Source organism: Sus scrofa, chromosome 4, assembly GCF_054392235.1.
Source record: "Sus scrofa isolate SSC_HxYL_T2T_F1_AM1 chromosome 4, Sscrofa_HxYL_maternal_Yorkshire_Landrace_v2.0, whole genome shotgun sequence".
Lineage (NCBI taxonomy): Eukaryota > Metazoa > Chordata > Mammalia > Artiodactyla > Suidae > Sus > Sus scrofa.
In genome coordinates this window covers 79389208-79409114 of record NC_139386.1, presented here as the reverse complement: position 1 = coordinate 79409114, position 19907 = coordinate 79389208, and positions in this window count along the sequence as shown.

Here is a 19907-nt window from a genome sequence, read left to right as displayed (position 1 = left end):
ATGGCAGTGGAGCAGGAGTTCTTTGAGACAAAGATTTATTCCAGTTTTGGTTGGCAGGGTGCAGAATTAACACAACATGGTTTCTTTTCTTTTTTTTTTTTTTTTTTTTTTTTTTTTTTTCCGGTCTTTTTGCTTTTTTCTAGAGCTGCTTCCCACGGCATATGGAGGTTCCCAGGCTAGGGGTTGAATCGGAGCTGTAGCCACCAGCCTACGCCAGAGCCACGGCAATGAGGGATCTGAGCCATGTCTGTGACCTACACCACAGCTCACAGCAATGCTGGATCCTTAACCCACTGAGCAAGGCCAGGGATTGAACCTGAAACCTCATGGTTCCTAGTCAGATTCATTAACCACTGCGCCACGACAGGAACTCCAACATGACTTATTTTCTTCAGACACATGTCAGATGTTGGACTTCAAGGCCCCTTCAAGAAAGATTGAACTCAAAGCCTCTGTCCAAGACGAGAATTACCAGTCCCTCATCATCGCCCTGCCCATCTCATTGTAACTCCCAACCCCCACCTTAAGCAACCTGGCCTACTTCTTCCTATCCCTACTAGGGAAGGTATGTGGCCCACTCTTCACCCCACCTCTATAGGGGCCTTATATACCCCAACCAACCAGCAAGTGTATTGCAAGGCCTCTCTTTCCCCAGCCAATCAGCAGGTCAGCTGGTGTGTAACCTCTCCTCTCCTGGGCTATAAAAACAGACATGACTGCATGCCTAGGGTTGGCTTTCCCTGAAAGTTGGCTCTCTGGGTTAACTGTGTCTGTTGCCCCTGCTTTCTGCTGTGGTCTTCTGCTTGGATGGGGTTCAGGAGGCAGGGAAAGACACAATGGTTTGCCTTGACCCCTTTTCACTTGGGCCTTTTACATTTCTGGAAGTTGATTCTCAACAGATAATAATTCCATGTACGGTTAATGAGAAATGTCAGGGAAGGGTAATTGCTGTCCTATTTTGCTAGTTTAAATAAGTAAATATGGAGTTTCTGCTGGGGTGCAGTGGGTTAAGAATCCAACCATAGCAGCTCAGGTTGCTGCAGAGGTGAGGGTTCCATCCCTGGCCCAGCACAGTGGGTTGATGCAGCATGGCCATGCCTGTGGTGCAGGCCGCAGCTGCGGCTCAGATGCAATCTTTGGTCTGGGAACTTCCACATGCCTCAAATGCAGCCAAAAATAAAATAAAACAATAAAATAAAAACAAAAGAGACAAGTTAGAAACACAGAAATCCATATCTATATATATATATATCCACAATGTAAGGTTGAAAACAGTGCACTAAAACTCAGGAAGATCATATAATGGAAGATTGTGTGGCCTGAATTTCTTAGTTAATTAGTTTGACTTTTGATCTTTCACCGATGACTTGACCATGTGGCACTAAAGGGAGAAAGGATTTAGAAATCATCTGGTTACTTTAGTTACTGATCTTGACTGAGATGTGAGCCAGCACCCGCTTATCTTTGAATTTTGCTTTTTAAAAATGACATATTTATTACAGATTTTCAAACATTTTCTATGTGCCTGGTACTGTGCTAGCTTACAGCACGATGATACTGTGTATTTCCTCTTCGTGGACTTTTTAATAGGTTCTACAATTTGAGTAGCATCCTTCTTACTATGGCCTAAGGATATCTACTAAAATGCCTTCAGCAACAGCACTGTCAAATTCGTGGGGATCTTTTTGTTATTCCACCTCCCTCCCCCTGGCTCTGGCTCCAGAAGAAATAAATGACCCTCTAGGTCACTGAGCCTCAGGATATAGAGAGGAATTACCTACGGAGTTCTGCTGGATCCAGATAAACTCTCTGATACTCTGAAGAAGACTGGTATTGGAACATAAGTTCAGCATGCTTAGTGGCTCATGGCCTTTGTGTTCTGGCAGCAGCCCAGGGCCTGGGGCTTCAGGGTCTGCATAGAGAAGATAGAAATCCTTAAAAGGGTTAAAGCAGCAGCGTGCGAAGGTAAATGGGATGTTGTGACAGTAAAAAAAACTGAATTTTTTTTATTCCTGTTTCACAGACACTAACTAGCAGCATATGAATGGGAATGTGAGCCATAAATGGGGAAATATGTAAATGTTTTGTTCTTCTTTGCATATTCTTCACTGATACGGCCCCCAAAGAGCTGTCTGTCATAATCAGCCATGTTGGAACAATGTGGTAGAAAAGCCAATAAATTCAATGAGGTAATGTTGCCAGAGGTATTGGTTAGGTTTCCTTTTTACATAATGTTTTTATTACAACTCCACATAGTTAATTCTAAAGCTCTGACCATGTTAGAGAAACTAGCAGAATCAAAGTAGAGGATTAAAGTTAGACCTGCCAAATGACTCAGACCTTTGACTGTCTTCAGCTTTATATGCCAAGGTATTTGTGTCAAAAGTAATATGATTGTTCTTCTTTGGGGGTAGGAGTGGAAAGTAATGGCGGGGGTCCTTGGGGAGGGCAGTGGGGGAGGAGGCTTTGGTTTCAACCCTCTGGGTAATTGGTTTAATTCTCTGACTCAATTTGTTTGCATTGTATTAAACATATGTGACTTTTCTTGTTAATTTTTATAACCTTTTCATTGGTAATAGATGTAGTCATGCTGGCAAAACTGTCCCCAGTCCATTTTGTCAGTCTTTTAAAATTGAACCAACTGGTCACAGTGCAATTCGAGAGTGAGCAGAGCTTGTGGGTTCCTGTAAATATTTGTCGTCCTAGTCACCTTGAAGTGGGTGGGTGATGATGGCATGGTTGGACTAGAGCCGGTTTTGGCCACACCAGCACTGGCGGAGCTGGTCCTGTTGCAGGAGGGACGACCCCTTCCAGGGCCCAAGAGTGGGCTCTTGTCTAAGACACTGAAACGAATTGTTGGAGGAGACACACTCGCTGACAAAGCAGGAGATGTTATTGGGAAGGGGTGCCTGGGCGGAGAGCAGCAGCTGAGGGAACCCAGGAGGAGGCCTCTGCCACATGACAGGCAGTGTCAGGGTTTATGGGAATGGGGTTAGTTTCCAGGTTGTCTCTGGCCAATTGTCTTCCTCAGTTTGTACCTGGTCCAGCGCAGGGTCCTTCTTGGTAGTGTGTGCATCTCTCAGCCAAGGTGGATTCCAGTGCCAAGGATCCTGGGAGGGTGGTCATCTCCCCCTAGTGTGGTCATCTCCCCCTAGGGTGGTCAGGGCCCCCTAGTGTGAGATAACTCATTCGAGTGGCTATTATCATGCCTGGCCCAGGTGGGTGGTTTCAGTCAAAGGTCTCCTAACAGTCTTTTGTGCTTCCTCCTCCTCCTTTACCTTTTGCTCTGTATCCTCTCTTCCAAGCTTTCAAGTCTCTTTTGGAACCATCTTTTAAGCACAACAGATTGGGACAACTGACTTAAGATGCCAGACTTTGGAGAACGATGTAATCTGGCCTTTGAGTGTGAAGGAGATCAGAATAGGCCCACCCCAGATCTGTTCCTCTGACCTAAAGACTGTTTCAAGCCAATGGTAATTGAGAAACAGCCAACTGCAGAAAAAGCTCTCTATGCACCACCCCCCTTGCCTAAAAGCAGTGCATTCATTTCCCCTTTATGAATGTGTGTCCCAGCTTTTACCAGGAAGAACAGAATGATGAACCATAGGAGATACCTCTAGACTCTCCTGGGCTCAGGGACAGCACTGAGAGGAATCTACAAACAAACCTTACTAAGATAATCCATATCTTCCATCAGTTTCCCTGTATATTTACTGTCCCACAGTCTACTGCCTTGTAGAGCGCAGAACTTTTGCATTGTCACTTCTGCACCAATTTATTGTCTTTTGCCTATGTCTTCAGATCTGACTACCTCTTTGGGGACTTTCATTTCATTCCTCTGAAGCCCCCCCCCCCCACTTTTGCATGTGAAATAAACCTTTCTCCTGTAAACTGTCTTGTGTCAGTTCAATTTAGGTCCCAGCTATGGAGCCAATTTAGGATAGAGAAAAAGATTTTTCTCTCTTTGTTGTCATGGTCTATGCACGTGGGTTGGGAAAAAGAATGTTCCAGAGTCAAAGCAAGGTGAAGAAAAGAAAAGTTTATTGAGGCCAGAGATGCTGTCGCACTGTGGGCTGAATACCAAGCCATGGTTATGCCTAGTCCTAAAACCCAGTGAGAAAGGCAAAGTCTTACAATCCTTAAGAGTAAAAATTGGAGGTCCACCAAATGGCTGAAGCTGCCTGGAGGCATCTTCCATACATCACACCCTATATCTGCCAGGTCAGGTGAAGCTTCAAGGACTAAGATGCAGAGAATGTCTAGGTGGCCATCTGGCATCATCACTCGAAGGTTGGGACTTGTGACTCAGCCTCTCCATGACCTTCCAGAATCACCACTTGCTGCTGGGGACTAGTGACTCAGCCTCTCCAAACTCCCTTCCTTGTCTGTAAAATTGTAATTATTTCCACTGGCCCAGACTTCAAAGGGTCGTGTAAGGAAAGAAAGACGAGGGGAAACACTGAATAAAACGAATGCATTTTATAGCTATAACATTCAGTGTTTAGTTCTACCGAAGTACAGATAAGGGTAAATTTTAGGTCATGTTCCTTTGATATCTTTAGCTCCTCAGCCAGCCTCTTTCCATTCACTGACATCCTCAGATTAATTAACACGATCCCCCAGGTAAAGGCAGAAAACTGATAGGGGTGGAGTAAGACAGTTACCCAGGTAGTTGTAGAAGTGCCAGTAGGGGACTATAGATCAAGAGGGAAACCTAGGGAAATTTGGGAGACCACTGCAAGTTAATAATGGCTCAAGAAAGCCATCAACATGGTGGAACAAAGCAGGCTTGCTTAACTATAAAACCCATAAATAAAAGCATATGAGATAGCCCTCATATGTGAAAGATATTCAAGTTCAACAAGACAATGATCCTTAGGACCAAAGGCAGAAATTGCAGGGAAGGATGACATTCCAAAGTCCTATTATAGAGAAACCTGAGATGATTCAACATATTTTAGCATATATTCCTGCCCTTCTGCTCATCTGAAAAGGCACCAGGGCAGTCCTAGTTTGACCTCACAGGGGCAAATACTCTTTTACTCAGTACAAAGGAGGAGCTAATGATGTAGTTTGATGTCTACTCAAAGCAGGAGGAGAAGAGTGTGGGCTTTCCCCCCTCTCCAATTTCCTTGTATTATAAAAATACATCACACCTAATCCTCGGGGCACAGCCTCGTCACCTGCCTGCTTGCATCTCTCACAAGTGTCCAATCTTAATAAATCTATTTCTTGCCCTTCCCTGTCTCTTGTTGAATTCCTTCTGCTCTCAGACACAAAGAAGCTGAGCCTCAATAAGTCCAGACACCTGGGGAGTGATTCTCGTTTAAAAAACCATGGGTTCAGGTGCCCATCTGGGTTTAGGCTGGGTTCAGGTCAGAGGTGTTTTCAGTTTCAAAACCAGTCAGCATGCTGCCCAAGTCAGCCACCCCTGTTTTTCTGGAATAAGACACAAGTCTCCATTTATTCTATGGGCGATGTGAACGACCTCACTCTTTCCACTCCCAGGCATAGAATTCTATCCAAAATGGAACAGGGCTCTGTCAGTACCAGAAAAGGCACAGGAAGGAAAGATTCTTCAGTGTGATCATTGACAGCTGCATTTCTCTGAGACGGTCTGGTGCCTGGGTGGACCAACACACCGTCATGGAAGGTAGAACTGAGAGAATTCAGAATCTTCAAACAACTACCTGCCATCTAGCAGCCCTCAGACTGCAGCCACTCCTGGGATGCACCCCGGAATGTGAAGACAAAGGATGCTGGCCCCAGAGAGCCGAGGTGCATATCAAAGGAATGATTTCAGTGAGCCCAAACCTTGCATCCTCCCATATACAGAAATGCGCTAACTTCCCTCACTTGAGATACGTGGTTTTCCATTATGGACGGTAATCTTTCATTCCTCCTACCTGCTCTTGTAAATAAATCCTGGCTCTCTCCTCACCTCCTGGAAGCTGCTTTCTCAGGGTTACCTGAGCTGCTGCCTCCTGGGCTTACGTTCTCATTTTGCCCCAGAAAAAAACTTAACTCTCAACTTTTAGGTTGTGCATATATTTTTAAGTCGACAGACCAATGCACATAAAACTATCTTATGGGACCTCTAAGTGGCAAGTTCCTGTGTTCTTTTGCATGAGTAAACTCCCACTTTAAAGATGGAGTCAATAAAATAAGCAAGGAAACCATCATAGAATTTGATCGCTTTATTTAATATTTGAGGGATTTGTGATATTTGCTATATTACAGGTTAAATGTCTAGGTAATGATTAACTTTTTTGCACTAATTAAATGAAGTGATAGCTTTTTCTGTCATGCAGATAAAACCTATTTAATCTTTATTTTTTTTAGTGTTGAACTCACGGCATATGGAGGTTCCCAGGCTAGGGGTCAAATCAGAGTTATAGCCGCTGGCCTACACCACAGCCACAGCAATGCCAGACCCTTAACTCACTGAACGAGGCCAGGGATCAAACCTGCAACCTCATGGATAGCAGTCAATTCATTTCCACTGAGTCGTGACGGGAACTCCCAAAACCTATTTAATCTTATTTCAAAGTTAAAGACTTAGGTTTCCAACACTTTTTAAAAAATAAAGCAGTCTGATGAACTAGATTTACCCAGAAATCAAGGGGTTTTGGTTTTTGGATAATTTCTGATACTGAAAATATTTAAAGTAAATGAACATAAAAACCTGACAGGTTTTCTTCAGCCTGTGGGTTTTCACCATCTCTCCTATTAAAATAAGATTTTGTGAATTTGTCCTTTAATATGTTATCATTGCTTGGGGAAATCACTCCTCTCAAAGCCCAAACCACTTTCTTTTTTCTTTCTCCTTGTTAGGGCTGTATTTGGAATTTCCCAGGCTAGGGGTCGAATCAGGGCTATAGCTGCAGGTCTACACCACAGCCACAGCAATGTGAGTGAGGTCCAAGCTGCCTCTGAGACCTACACCACAGCTCATGGCAACGAAGGATCCTTAACCCACTGAGTGGGGCCAGGGATGGAACCGCATCCTCATGGACCCTTGGTGGGTTCTTTACTGCTGAGCCACAATGGCTGCTCCCCAAACCACTTCTTAATCATAAATAAAGTGGAGAAGTTCATTAGTCTTTTCCACTCCTTAAAGATACTGAGTAAAAATTCATGTCCTTAAATAGTTTTGTTAAAATGGAAATAATATGCTAAGTCTTAGGGCCAAACAGTCTTTGTTCCCAAACAAAGGAGCAAACAGCAGTGGGGTGGGCCAGGGGTGGGGACACAAAGCAGGGGGCTGGTGGGGAGGGAGTTCCAGCCCCTGAGAAACCCCTGCCCAGCGAGGGCAGGAGTGGGGGCCTGATGCATTGGAGGGACAGAAAATAGCTCAAGGTGACCAGCTGGACCAGGAGTTCAAGGGGCTGGTGGCAAAACTTGTGCTGGAGAAAGAAACAGGGTGGTCATGAAAGTTCTTTGTAAACCAGGTCAAGGGATTTGAATCAGTCCCTGGAAACCCTAGGGGAGGAGCTGTGGTTTGGAGCAGATACAGCCAGGCGCCAGTGCTGCTTTTCGCAAGGTGCCTGGGGGCTATTCCTTCTCCTGCCCTGAGACCAGGGTCCTTGGGGTCAGGGGAAAGGTCCTGTCTCCTGGGAAGGTTAAGCTATAGACGCAGGGAGGATTTTAAGCAGGCATTTGCTGTAGGTTTTATAATTTAAGATAATCCCTCCACAAAGTTCCCGTCATGGCTAAATTGTAACGAACCCGACTAAGATCCACGAGGCCGCCGGTTCCATCCCTGGTCTCGCTCAGTGGGTTAAGGATCTGGTATTGCTGTGGCTGTGATGTAGGTCAGTGGCTACAGCTCAGATTAGACCCCTAGCCTGGGAACCTCCGTATGCTGTGGGTGTGGCTCTAAAAAGACAAAAAGAAAAAGAAAGAAAAAAGAAAATCACTTCAACAGTGCGAATTGAAAACTTCCATCAAATACTTGGCTGTATCTGCTTCCATTTGCTTCCATCAAATACTACCCTGAGAACAGGAGGAAGTTCTCAAACCAAAGTCATGTTCATTGAGCTGAGATGTTACGGCCAAGCTCTAAGGCACTGTCATTAGGTTGTGGCTGTGACTCAAGCAATCAAGCTTGTCTTTGTCACCCTGGTGTTTTGAATTATTTTCAGAATAAGCCAGGGCACACCACAGAGGTGGGTGGAGGCTACCTTTTAGATACTCCAGACCCTAGTGAGGTTTTCTGTGGCCAAAAATACTGTGAGAGCCTTAAAATTATAGAACGCATCCAGAAGCACATAAAAATAGAATTGTGCAATTTAAGAGTCATCACAGGAAAGAGATTTATAGATATTTCTAAGTGGCCCTGCCCTCCCCTCCCTGCCCCATTCGAAATAAGATGTGGGGCTGTAAATAGAGACACTACCACGTGCTCCTGGTTGTTATTTACGTGTTTCCCAGTTTCCTCCCCTTATGTTTAGATACACGCTCTGTTCAGTTCATTTTAGCTGCAAATAGAGAAGGTTGCAGTGGATCTGCGAGTATAACCCGTAAACCTAAATTATGACACAGATGTGCAAACAACACTGCAGGTGATCTACAGCTAAAGATAGCCCCTGGTTTGGGAGAGGCGGTGGTTAGGAAAACGGCAGATTTATTTAAAGGCTTTAGAAGCCAGTTTTCTTCTCTTTTTTCTTGGCCCATTTGGTTCAGAAACAGCCTGGCAAAGCCGTCATTTTCGCGTCTCACAAACACAACTCTTGCCTTGAGGTGGCCTCCTCACTCCTTTCTGGCCTCACATTTTCCGGGCATTTCCTGCCCAGCCACATTTACTCGCTTTCTTCCTAGAAAATTCCAGCCTGCCCTCCCCTCGGTTGCCCTACAGTCAGTCCCTCTAGGCAGCAGAAGGGTCCTTTCGAGCAGCTTTCTCCTTGAACTCTCAGGCAGAACTGGAGTTCTGGAAGCCAGAACTAGACAGAACATGATTTATGTAATAAATCACCTGGACAGTGAGCTACCAACTCTCACTGGCACGGGTTTGAGAAGAAACTTCAGCAAAACTCCTCAAAGTTCCCACTGAAAATGGGATATCTCTGACTTGAACACAGCTGGAACCCAGACTGGGACTTGAACTCATGGTTTTTTAATGAGAATCACTCCTCTGGTATCTGGACTTACTGAGGCTTAGCTTCTTCGTGTCTCAAACGCAGAAGGAATTCAGTGAGAGACAAAGGGATAGGCATGAAATAGATTTATTAGGATAGGACACTTGTGAGGGATGCAAGCCGGCAGGAGACAGGGCTCTGCCCCCAGGATGAGGTCCTTGGATGATTATCCAAGGGCAGTGGGGGTGGGAAATGACCCCCTCTTCCTCTTTCTTCAAGTAGTTGTCAGGCCTCATTTTATCTTTCACTTAGTGACCTGAGGCATAGCTCGCGCTTTTATTTATGATTTTATAGTGAAGCAAGCCTGCTTTGTTACAGGATGTTCTGATGGCTTTCTTGAGTGATCACTAACTTAGAGTCGTCTCCCAAAGCTCCCTAGGTTTCCCTCTCTACCTGCAGTCCCCTGCTGGGATTTCTACAATGACCTGCGTCACTATCCCATTCCGTCCCTATCACCACCACCGATTTCTTTTCACCCATGTGTATTGAGAAATTTCTACGAAGACTAACAATTTAGGAAAACATGATTTCGTGATTCTTTGAGCCGAGTATCTCACTGGATCTAGGTTTCTTCTGGGTGATATGTGATATGTTCATGGAGGGGACAGAATGATAACCTCAGCATTAAATTAGGAACTTGAAAAAAGCATGAGCGTGCCCTGCTAAGCCTCTAATTTAGCCCGGGGAGTATGAACCTGGGGCTGAGGAGGACTGTAACTCTATCCGTGAATGATTTATGATGGAGCTACTTTATAAATGATAAATTCCAGGCGAGGATGGAGTCTGGTGGGCACTGAACCGTTCAGGGCCTGTTCCAGTAGGAGAGCTCTGGCTTCAGCTCCTGAGCACCAGGACGATCAGCTCAGCCCAGGATGTGCTCCCACTGCTGGGGGCTCTTGGAGAAAATGGGGTCCCTTGTGCAGAGGGTCTGGTAGCTCTGCACCCCAGGGGGCAGCAAGTGGGGTGCCAGGTGGATGCCTGGTACAGTGCAGATGAGTCCCTGGTCTGTTGGAGGGTCTTCTGGGAACCTCAGGCCAGAGAAACTCAGTCCTGGGAGACCCTGCACGTGTGCACACACGCACGCACGCACACGCACACACACACACTGTGTGAGGCTGCTGTAACAGGAATGCACAGACTGGGTGGCTAAATAACAGAGACGTGCTGCTCAGAGTCTGGAGGCTGAAAGGTGCGAGATCAGGGTGCTGCCGCCCAGGTCCTGGTGGGAGCTCTCTGATGTGCGGAGTCGCGTCCTTGCCGTGTCCCCACAGTTTGTAGAGAGAGCTGCTCTAACTGCTGGTACCTCTCCTTCCCGGGCACTAATCCCACCCATGAGGGCTCCACCCACACGGCCCCCTCACCCCCAAAGGCCCCTCTCTCAGTGTCATCACATGGGGAGGTGAGGCTTCAACACACGGGTTTGGGTCACACAGACAGTTCTGTCCACAGCACACAGACAAACAACAACACTCACACACACATAATCATAGAAGTCATAGAACATTCTGCAATGTTTTTTCCCCCTAGACAGCATAAACTATCTTATTACTTCAATAGATACCGGAGCACATCATTCTTTGCAAGGACTACGCAATACTCCTTAGCTTAAAATAACCAGAATTTCATTTTCGCCAGTCCCCCATGACCAGGCATTTTGAATCTTTTCATGATTTCCAATTTTAAAAATAATGTAGGAATTTCCAGTGCGGCTTGGTGGGTTAAGAACCTGACTAGTATCCATGAGGATGCAGGCTCCATCCCTGGCCTCGCTCAGTGGGTTAAGGATCCAGTGTTGCCACGAGCTGTGGTGTAGGTCGCAGACGTGGCTCGGATCCCGCGTTGCTGTGGCTGTGGCGTAGGCCAGCAGTTAGAGCTCTGATTGAAAGAAAAAAGAAATAATTTTTTTAATTTAATAAAAAGATGCTGGTTTTCATGGTGCTTCTAGAAATTCAAAGCTCAATAAGTTCAGTGTCATTACTAATAATGTCCTCTTTGAGCTTAAATCAGCACAAAGAAGATAGGAAGCCAAAGGAATAGACCATATTAAAATTCTCGCTATTCACCAAGTTTTAGTATTTGAGGAGTTTAATTTAATAATGGAACCATTTCTTATTAAGCATCTTCTGTGCCCAGAGGACAGTTACTGAGAATGGGCAGAAGGCAAATGAGGGAGAAGATTAGAACAACAAGAAGCCCTCACGTTTCCTTTGCTTTTAGGCAAAATTCAGTTTCTCTTGAGGGACATTGAATTTAACCCTAAAGCTTGAGGGCCTTCAGATGACCCCTTTTGCTCTGTGAATCTCATAAGAAAGTATCTGATTAAAAGGAAGAACCCCCAGATTCACAGAGACAAGAAGGAGAATGGAGGTAGCCAGGGGGCTGGGATGCAGGGAGGGGAGTAGGGAGTTGTTGTTTAACTTAACTAGGGACAGAGATTCCCTTTGGAAAGATGAAAGGATTCTGGGGATGGATGGTGGCACGGCTGCCAGTGCTTAGTGTCACCTGGAGTCTGCCAGCGGCATGTCACAGAGGCTGAGAGCAGGGACTTTGGAGCCAGAACACCTGCGTTCACATTTCACCTCCACCAGCTACAAAGTACGGGAACTTTAGATAAGTCAGGGATCATCTTTGGATCTCATTTTGCTCATCTGTTTACCAACTAGTAACGGCAGCTGCCTTGGAAGGCTGTTCTGGGTTTGAAGTGGGTTAATGTTTGCTGAGTCCTTGGAGGAGTACTGGCACATGGTGAGCGCCCCTGAGCATTGGTTAGGGACTGACTTCCACCGCCCTTCCAATCTCCTCTCCCCCTCTGCACTGTGTCCAGGATGCTTTTTCCCTTGTATTCCCTGGAGCAATGGATGACATCATTTAAACTCAGAACCCTAAATATCACTCTCAAATTTTCCCATTTTATCATTTTCATTGTCTGCTTGACCTACCAATTCTGACTCCGAACACAATCCATCATTTCACTGTTCTCTCACGCCCGCATGGGTTTGTTGACATAACCCGTCTCTAGCCCTTTCCTTCCTTCCTCAATCCATCATCCTCACTGTCACCATAATTGCACTTCTGAAATAATCATATTTACAAGTCTTTGACTAATATGACTTGGTACATCATGCGATGGAGCTTGAATTGTCTTTAAAATGCACTGGAGGAGTTCCCGTCGTGGCGCAGTGGTTAACGAATCCGACTAGGAACCATGAGGTTGCAGGTTCGGTCCCTGCCCTTGCTCAGTGGGTTAACGATCCGGCGTTGCCGTGAGCTGTGGTGTAGGTTGCAGATGCGGCTTGGATCCCGCGTTGCTGTGGCTCTGGCATAGGCCGGTGGCTATAGCTCCGACTCGACCCCTAGCCTGGGAACCTCCATATGCCGTGGGAGCGGCCCAAAGAAATAGCAAAAAGACAAAAATAAATAAATAAATAAATAAATAAAATAAAATGCACTGGAAATTCATTAAGTGACTTAACAAGGAGTGGCATGATCTGAAGTATGTTTAAAAAATTCAATCCGGGTGCTGTGTGAACAGCAAGATTAATAGGACCACGTGGAGCCATAGACCAGCTCAATGACCTTGAAGTGACTAAGTAAGAGGTGGTGGCAGTGAACATGGAGGGCAAACAGAGGAGAGAAAGAGCTTCAAAGTGAAATAAGAAAGCAGGGCAAAGCAGTATCAATAAATGTTTCATGACTGAATGATTAAAGAAAGCATCTGCAAAATTTTATGCAAACACAGTGTCCCTGGACACAGAAAACGTCAGCTAATAGAGTGACTTTTCATGTCCATTTATTGTGGACCTTAAATTATCATATTTAACTTATTTCTGCATTATTTCCTCTCCTTCTGCAGCACTTGTGAGACAAACATGTTCCCAAGAATCCTGGAAAAAGCCAGGCTAAGCATCAGAGAAAATTCACTGCAAAGTTACAGCGCATATCAGGGTCTGGAAAACACCTGCAGAAATCCACGTGAAACCCTGTGCTCTTCTTGCTTCTCCTTGCCATGCTATAGGGGATTTCTACACACGGAACATCCGTGATGGGACGGAAAAATGGCTGTCATTGTCCATGGGAGCAGAAAGGCCAACTGATGTCTCATTAGCAGACCAAGGTGGACTTTTGAACTCATCAGAGGAAACTGTGTCTCAACGAGTGTCCCCCATCACTGAGGACGACTGGAGCCCTGTACACTGGTGTGGGGTGGTGCTTTTCACCCTCAGCACTTTTCACACACAGTCAGTCTGGAGCCATTGCTTGTTCAATTATCTGTTTGTCCCCTTGCTTCTTGAAATCCAAAGTAAGCAACCCCGTCTTTACTATATTTAGGCATTACTTTTTTTTTCTTCTCAATGTTTCTAGATGATAATAATGGACATAGTTTTCAATGACTTGTGGGTTTTTTGGTTCCCAACCCATTTCTCCATTTCATTTCATCATGACCTGCTACTATTCTTGTTCCCACATGTCCTAGCCATGACTGTATTCCATGAGCCAGGGACTGTAGGTTGATGATACCTTAAGATTTTATTGGAATAACTCCTTTAGAAATGACTTCTTTTTATTCTGTCAGTGTTGATAGATTAAATGCCTCTGCTGTGACTCACTGTGGAAAATCACAATTTTCTAGGCCAGAATGTCTACCGTTAAAGGAGTGTGAAGGCTGGTCTTACAAGAAGAGCACGATAAAAAGATGACTTTATGGAGTTCCCATTGTGGCTCGGAGGGTTAAGAACCTAACTAATATCCGTGAAGATACAAATCCAATCCCTGGCCTCATTTAGTGAGTTAAGGATCTGATGTTATCTGTGAGCTGTGATGTGGGTCAAAGATGCAGCTCGGATCCTGCGTTGTTGTGACTGTGGTGTAGGTCTGCATCCTCAGCTCTGATTTGACCCCTAGCCTGGGAACGTCCATATGCTGCAGGTGTGGCCCTAGGAAAAACAAAAGATCTGTCCATGATGCTTGAGGGCAGGTACCTATACCTTCCTGCAGAATGTATAGGTGAAGTGAGGTCTGGGGCCCCTGGGTGAGATTTGGGGGTGCTGGCTTTTCCTAGTGGAGTCTGAGCTGAGCCTCGAAGAAGTAGGAGCACAGAGATGAGAGCTCGAGAGGAAATGAATGTGAGACGTCAGGGGCATGGAAGAACACAGACCAACCCCGAGTGGTCTACTGGGTCTGCTGGGCCTAGTAAAAGACATATTTCTTTAGTTAGCTACATACTTTATGATGAGGTTTTATGCCCCGGCCCCAGAGGGGAACTGGAGGGTGGAAAGTTTCACAGGCAGGGTGGTCATCGGATTCCAGTGCTTGCGTCCTTTTCCAGTCCTGCTGCTTATGTAAACATTTCATCGAGAATTTCATCAGTTTACCTTCTTCCCCAGGCTCTCTGGACATACAAAACCTTGCTGCCAAGAGGATGTTAAAACTCTTAAGTGGGGGTGCCAAAATAAACTTTTATGAGCCCTCCTGCTCAATGAACACAGTCTGGCCCTTTTAATGGTGGCGTATCTCGATTTTGTGAGCGAGTCTGCAGCCGGGAGGGGGTGGGGGGGACCCACTGAAACCACCCAGCGAAGAGGACCGTGCGTTCCACAGTGTGTGTGCTATTTGCGATGGGCAAGGCAGACCTAAAAATGGAGATGAAATGAGGGGAGAGGTATCTGTCAAGTAGCAAGGAAACCACCAAGAATCCTTTGTTCTTGAAGAGTTCTATCTACACTGGCTATTAAGAGTTATTCCTCAGGAGTTCCCATCGTGGCGCAGTGGTTAACGAATCCGACTAGGAACCATGAGGTCGCGGGTTCCGTCCCTGCCCTTGCTCAGTGGGTCAAGGTTCCGGCGTTGCCGTGAGCTGTGGTGTAGGTTGCAGACTCGGCTCGGATCCCGCGTTGCTGTGGCTCTGGTGTAGGCCGGTGGCTACAGCTCCGATTCAACCCCTAGCCTGGGAACCTCCATATGCCGCAGGAGCGGCCCAAGAAATAGCAAAAAGACAAAAAAAAAAAAAAAAAAAAAAGTTATTCCTCAGCTTGGGAAAGCTTTAGTTTCCTTTGCTTTAAACAGTTGGGCAAATGTTACATAGTTCCACTTTTCTTGGAAAATTTAAGAGCTGCCCTCTCATAGTCATGTCTGTTTTGACCTGTGTCTATAGAGGTTAAGCCACTCTTCAGGCTTTCCAACCCCCAAAATGAGACCCAGGACTCTTTTATGAATTACATTTCATAACTCATTGCTGAGTTTATTCCCACTCCTATACCGTGGTGACCACTCATGATGAAAGATTAATAGGGGATTCGAGAAAGTTCTCAACACGCCCTTCACAAACAAAGCAGAAACAGACAAACACACCCATCAACGGACAGTTGAGATGTCCACTCCATTCAATACACTCCTTGATCTTAGCCCAGTGACACGGAAAGGATCATTCCATCTGCCAAGTAAGTTGTTTTTTATTCTTAGAAAGGCAACCCCTGGATAATTATCTTAAAAGTAGTTCTGCATTTAATTTAGGAGAAGCCTATGAGGCAGAGAGAGAGTAGGGGTTGCCCTTTAAGCAACGTGTAAGCGCTAAACTTCACACTCATTTCTTCAGCCCTACAGCTTTTCTGTACCCTTGATTTAGCCAATACATGTCACAGCTCAGATGTTCAGTACATATGTGTTAAAGGAATAAGTGAATCAATGCCTGAAATAAAGGGACAGTGTATTCCTATGCCCGCTAAGTATCTTGACAGTCCTGAAGAAGAGGATCAGAGTTGAATTTCATGATTCCCTTACACATGATCTTCTGTCTACTCACCTTCACATAAGCATACTTATAAATCACTAACTTGGGAAGCTCCCTTGTGACACAGCAGGTTAAGAATCTGGTGTTGCCGAAACGGTGGCAGGGGTTTGATCCCTGGCCAGGGAACTTCCACATGTTGCTGGTATAAACCAAAAAAAAAAAAAAAAAAAAAAAAAAAATCAGTAACTTGGTCTTGCAGTTCAGGATTAGCAGCTGACATTTAAATTCTGAGTAAATGTTTATGAAAGGGATTAGTAGATATAGTAACTAGGCTGTGCCTGACTGTGTGACCTTGCCTAAGACCTAAATATCTAGGGAAAATGACCATTTCTCATAGAAGATCCTTTTTGGAGTCTAAGTATCACTGTGTGGCAATGAGAATAAATGCGCAATTCTGAGCCCATCATACTAAACAAATGAACACACCTGGAGGAACACTCCCATTTCATAAAGGCAAAAGTGAGGCCTTCAGTCATTTATTCTGATTATTTCAAAAAAATTTAAGTAAACTATGACTTTTGCATAGTTTTGCAAAACTGGATTTAATTATCTAAGGATTGACTGGCCCTATTCTCTCGTCCAGTTATTTGAGGAAATGTGTGACTTTGACAAATCACTAAAAGCCCAGGGATCTTAGTTTTCTCATCTGTCAATGGATACAGTTACTATTCACTGGGACAGACCCTTTGGGGCAACCACAGTTGAAGACAGTCATGTTAGGTTTCAAGATTTTCAGAGAAAGTTGCATTTTGCAGATCAAACCATCAATACCAACCATTCAATATATTTCTTTTTACTTCCTCCCTCAAATATTTTTAGAATCAGCAGAAAAATTTTGATAATTCAATTTGTTTTCACAGCAGTTCAACTAGGGGTAGTAATTGGCCCTGGGGAGGGCTAATTCTCCATTGTCATTGACCAGGGCTTCTGGCTTCTGGGAACAGTCAGGTGCAGTGACTTTAATGGGTCACAGAAAGACTACAAATCCTTTGCAGGAATGGTCCCATCTGTGTTTTAGAAATGCAGTAGGGTTTTTTTTTAAAGCTATTTTATTTTTAAAAATCTAGCCAAAAATTATAGCCATTCTTATATATTTCTGTATAGGAAATTATTATATGTAGGCATTAGGAATGAAGGTGGACCTTGGCAGGTCTCTATCTTTCATCCATATAGTTTGAAATACATGTGGCTTTCTCCTTTAGGAGCTTACTTCATGCGTAGGGTTGAGTCAGTGCAAAGTCACATGTCACTCCCTTCTGGTCCCAGACCTGGTGGCAACCTGGTGCTTTTGTCGTCTTCTAGCAGTCTAAGGAGATACAGCCGCTCATCTGGGAGCAGCACCGCCAAGCTGGCAGCCAAGAAAAGCTGTGGCCACACTGAAAACATAGTTTGGGCATGAAAGCTTTGTCCCCATAAATAGATGACAATTTTTATTTAGATGGATGCAGTTTATACTGCTTTTCTTGGAGTAATTATTTAATAGTACCCTCTCTTTTACTCAAAAAAGTGTGCTAGTTTGCATGATAAATGAAATGATCTCTTCAAGTCTAAGGTCAGATGTTTCTGCCTGCAGCATCTTTTCGGCTGTCTCTTGGACATTTCCAGACATAGGAGAGCCACCTCCCTAAGGCAGGATCCAAAAATGCATAATTTGCCCAGGCAAATAGTTAACCCAGACTGCCAATCTGAGTCCTGTCTTGAGATTTCCGCTTTGAACCCTATGATGAAAGCGACCCCCTGAAAAATCCTTCTGAAGCTGGGAGCACCAGATTTTGGACCCTGAGAATGCAAAGTTGCATTGGTAGGACGGTGTGACTCTACAGATGTGCCAGGAACCAGCATAGCACATCTGTGGCCAAGTTTCCACACAGGACTGGCGCTGTAAGAATATAGACATATTCTAGAGCTCAGCCTCAAAGATAGTCTCCAGTCTACCCCACAATTCAGTGCACTATTCAATATCTTTTAATAAGCTTGTATTTTTATGCTTAGTTAACCAGTTTCTATTGCTTACAACTAAGAAGCTTGACTAATGTTGAGTGAGCTTGAAAACCTGCACCATAGGATAACCCACTGCATGTTCTAACTGCAAGTTGCACTTGCAAAAGGAGTATTTTTTGTGCTGAATGCTCTGTACCAAATCTCTTTCAAAACAAATGTCCAACAGGAAAAAGGGCAGCTCCTCTGTCGCAAAGTTGACCTTAATTACGTAAACCATAGACGTATCCAAAGCTATGGCTTATTCTTTTCTAAACAATATTCAGGCTAAGTGATGAACTTCCTCCTTACACATCAAATGAAAAGAAAGGTGTCTGGATGTCAAGCCTGGCATTTTTCATCCCATGTTTTCCTTACGACATTTTCAGAGATGCTTGGTGCTCTCTACTGCCCACTGGGACAATCAACCAGATGGCCTCATTTCCAATAATGGGACCTGAAAAGTGTTTAATTAGCTTTCTTCCTGCTGCCAACTTCCTCTCACTCGTACTCATTACAGCAACTAAACAGCAGCAGGTCATAAAGGCTAGTTGAAACCTGTGGTTATGTTCTTTAGAAGAGGTTCTTTAAAGATCTCACGTACTACCCAACTACCAAGAGATGAAGGCCATTATAGGGTGGGGCAATATGACATTCTGGAAATCATCTTTGAGGTCAGATCTAGAATTCCAGGTAGACCCTCTGGCACGGTGACTTTCCTGGGTAGTCACTAGTTATCCATTGAAACGAATACAAATCCTCATATATTTGCACAAAACCCTTCAAACTATTATTCTTCTTTATTATGCCGTGACATTTTTCTTTGATTAGAATATGTAAAAGAACTTACCACAATGAATAATAAACTGTTGGAAGGCCAGTGAAAGAGCACACAAGGAACGTGCTAAAATTAAAACATGGTGGCACCCCAGCAACAGCGCTGAGGGGGTCTGGGCATCCCACAGAGGGAATGCCAGGAAGGGCCACACATGGCTGTGCCCCTGAGCTACAGGCACATAACTGAATAGGGCTCTCAGCTCTGTGCTCGCCGCAGCTGTCACTACCTCCTGGGAATCATCCTCTGAGATCATGTACAGATTCACAAATATAGATACACAAATATACATGTAGGTGTTTCTGCTTCATGAGTTATGAGTCCTTTTGCATAAACAAAAGTGTTACATGTTTTCTGTGGCCTTAAAAAAACCCTTAGTGGTAGGTGAGATTTGCAGACGTTAGGACTGTTCATAATCACTATGATTCTGAAAGTTTTTAGAGGCCTCTCCTTTCCTCTCCATTTGGCAACAAACAGCCCAGCACAGAGACCGACTGTGGTCAGCTTGCGGAAGAAAGCTTTCTGGACTCACAGAAGGTTGACTAACTTGTCATTTTCATCCTTCTTTTCCTCATTGCCCACTCTGTCCATCAACCGACTCCCTCACTTTCCTACTCATCAAAACCTCACCCATTCTGAGAAGCACCATAGAATTCTTCCTATTCTTTAACAGTTATGGGACCCACAAACACCCAACTAAGAAATACGCCCTTACCAACTAGTAGATCACGTTTACAGAGTTCTGTCTACCTGCCAGAGCACGTGCGTTATTTCCTTCCATCCCTGCACCATCATTACAACAACCTTTGAGGTAGGCACTGTTTTTAACTCACCTGTTTTATTGATGAGGACACCAGGGCTTGAAGAGGTTATCAGACTTGCCAACTAAAGGATTAGCATAGCCACAATTTGAGTGAGTTCCCACACAGCCCCCTGCTCAATGATAGAACGCTGTGCTCAATGAATCGTTAATGAATTCAATGCCATGAACTACAAAGCCAGGGCACTGGAAGGAATTTTTGGAAAGTAACTGGACCTTTCACCTGTCTTGGTTTAAGACCATACCTGAAAGGCCAAACTCACAGGAAACAGACAATACCTTTGACTACCTTTGATGAGTGAAAATAGACTCTCTTTAGTATTTCTGGGCCACCTTGTATAAGATGTCAGT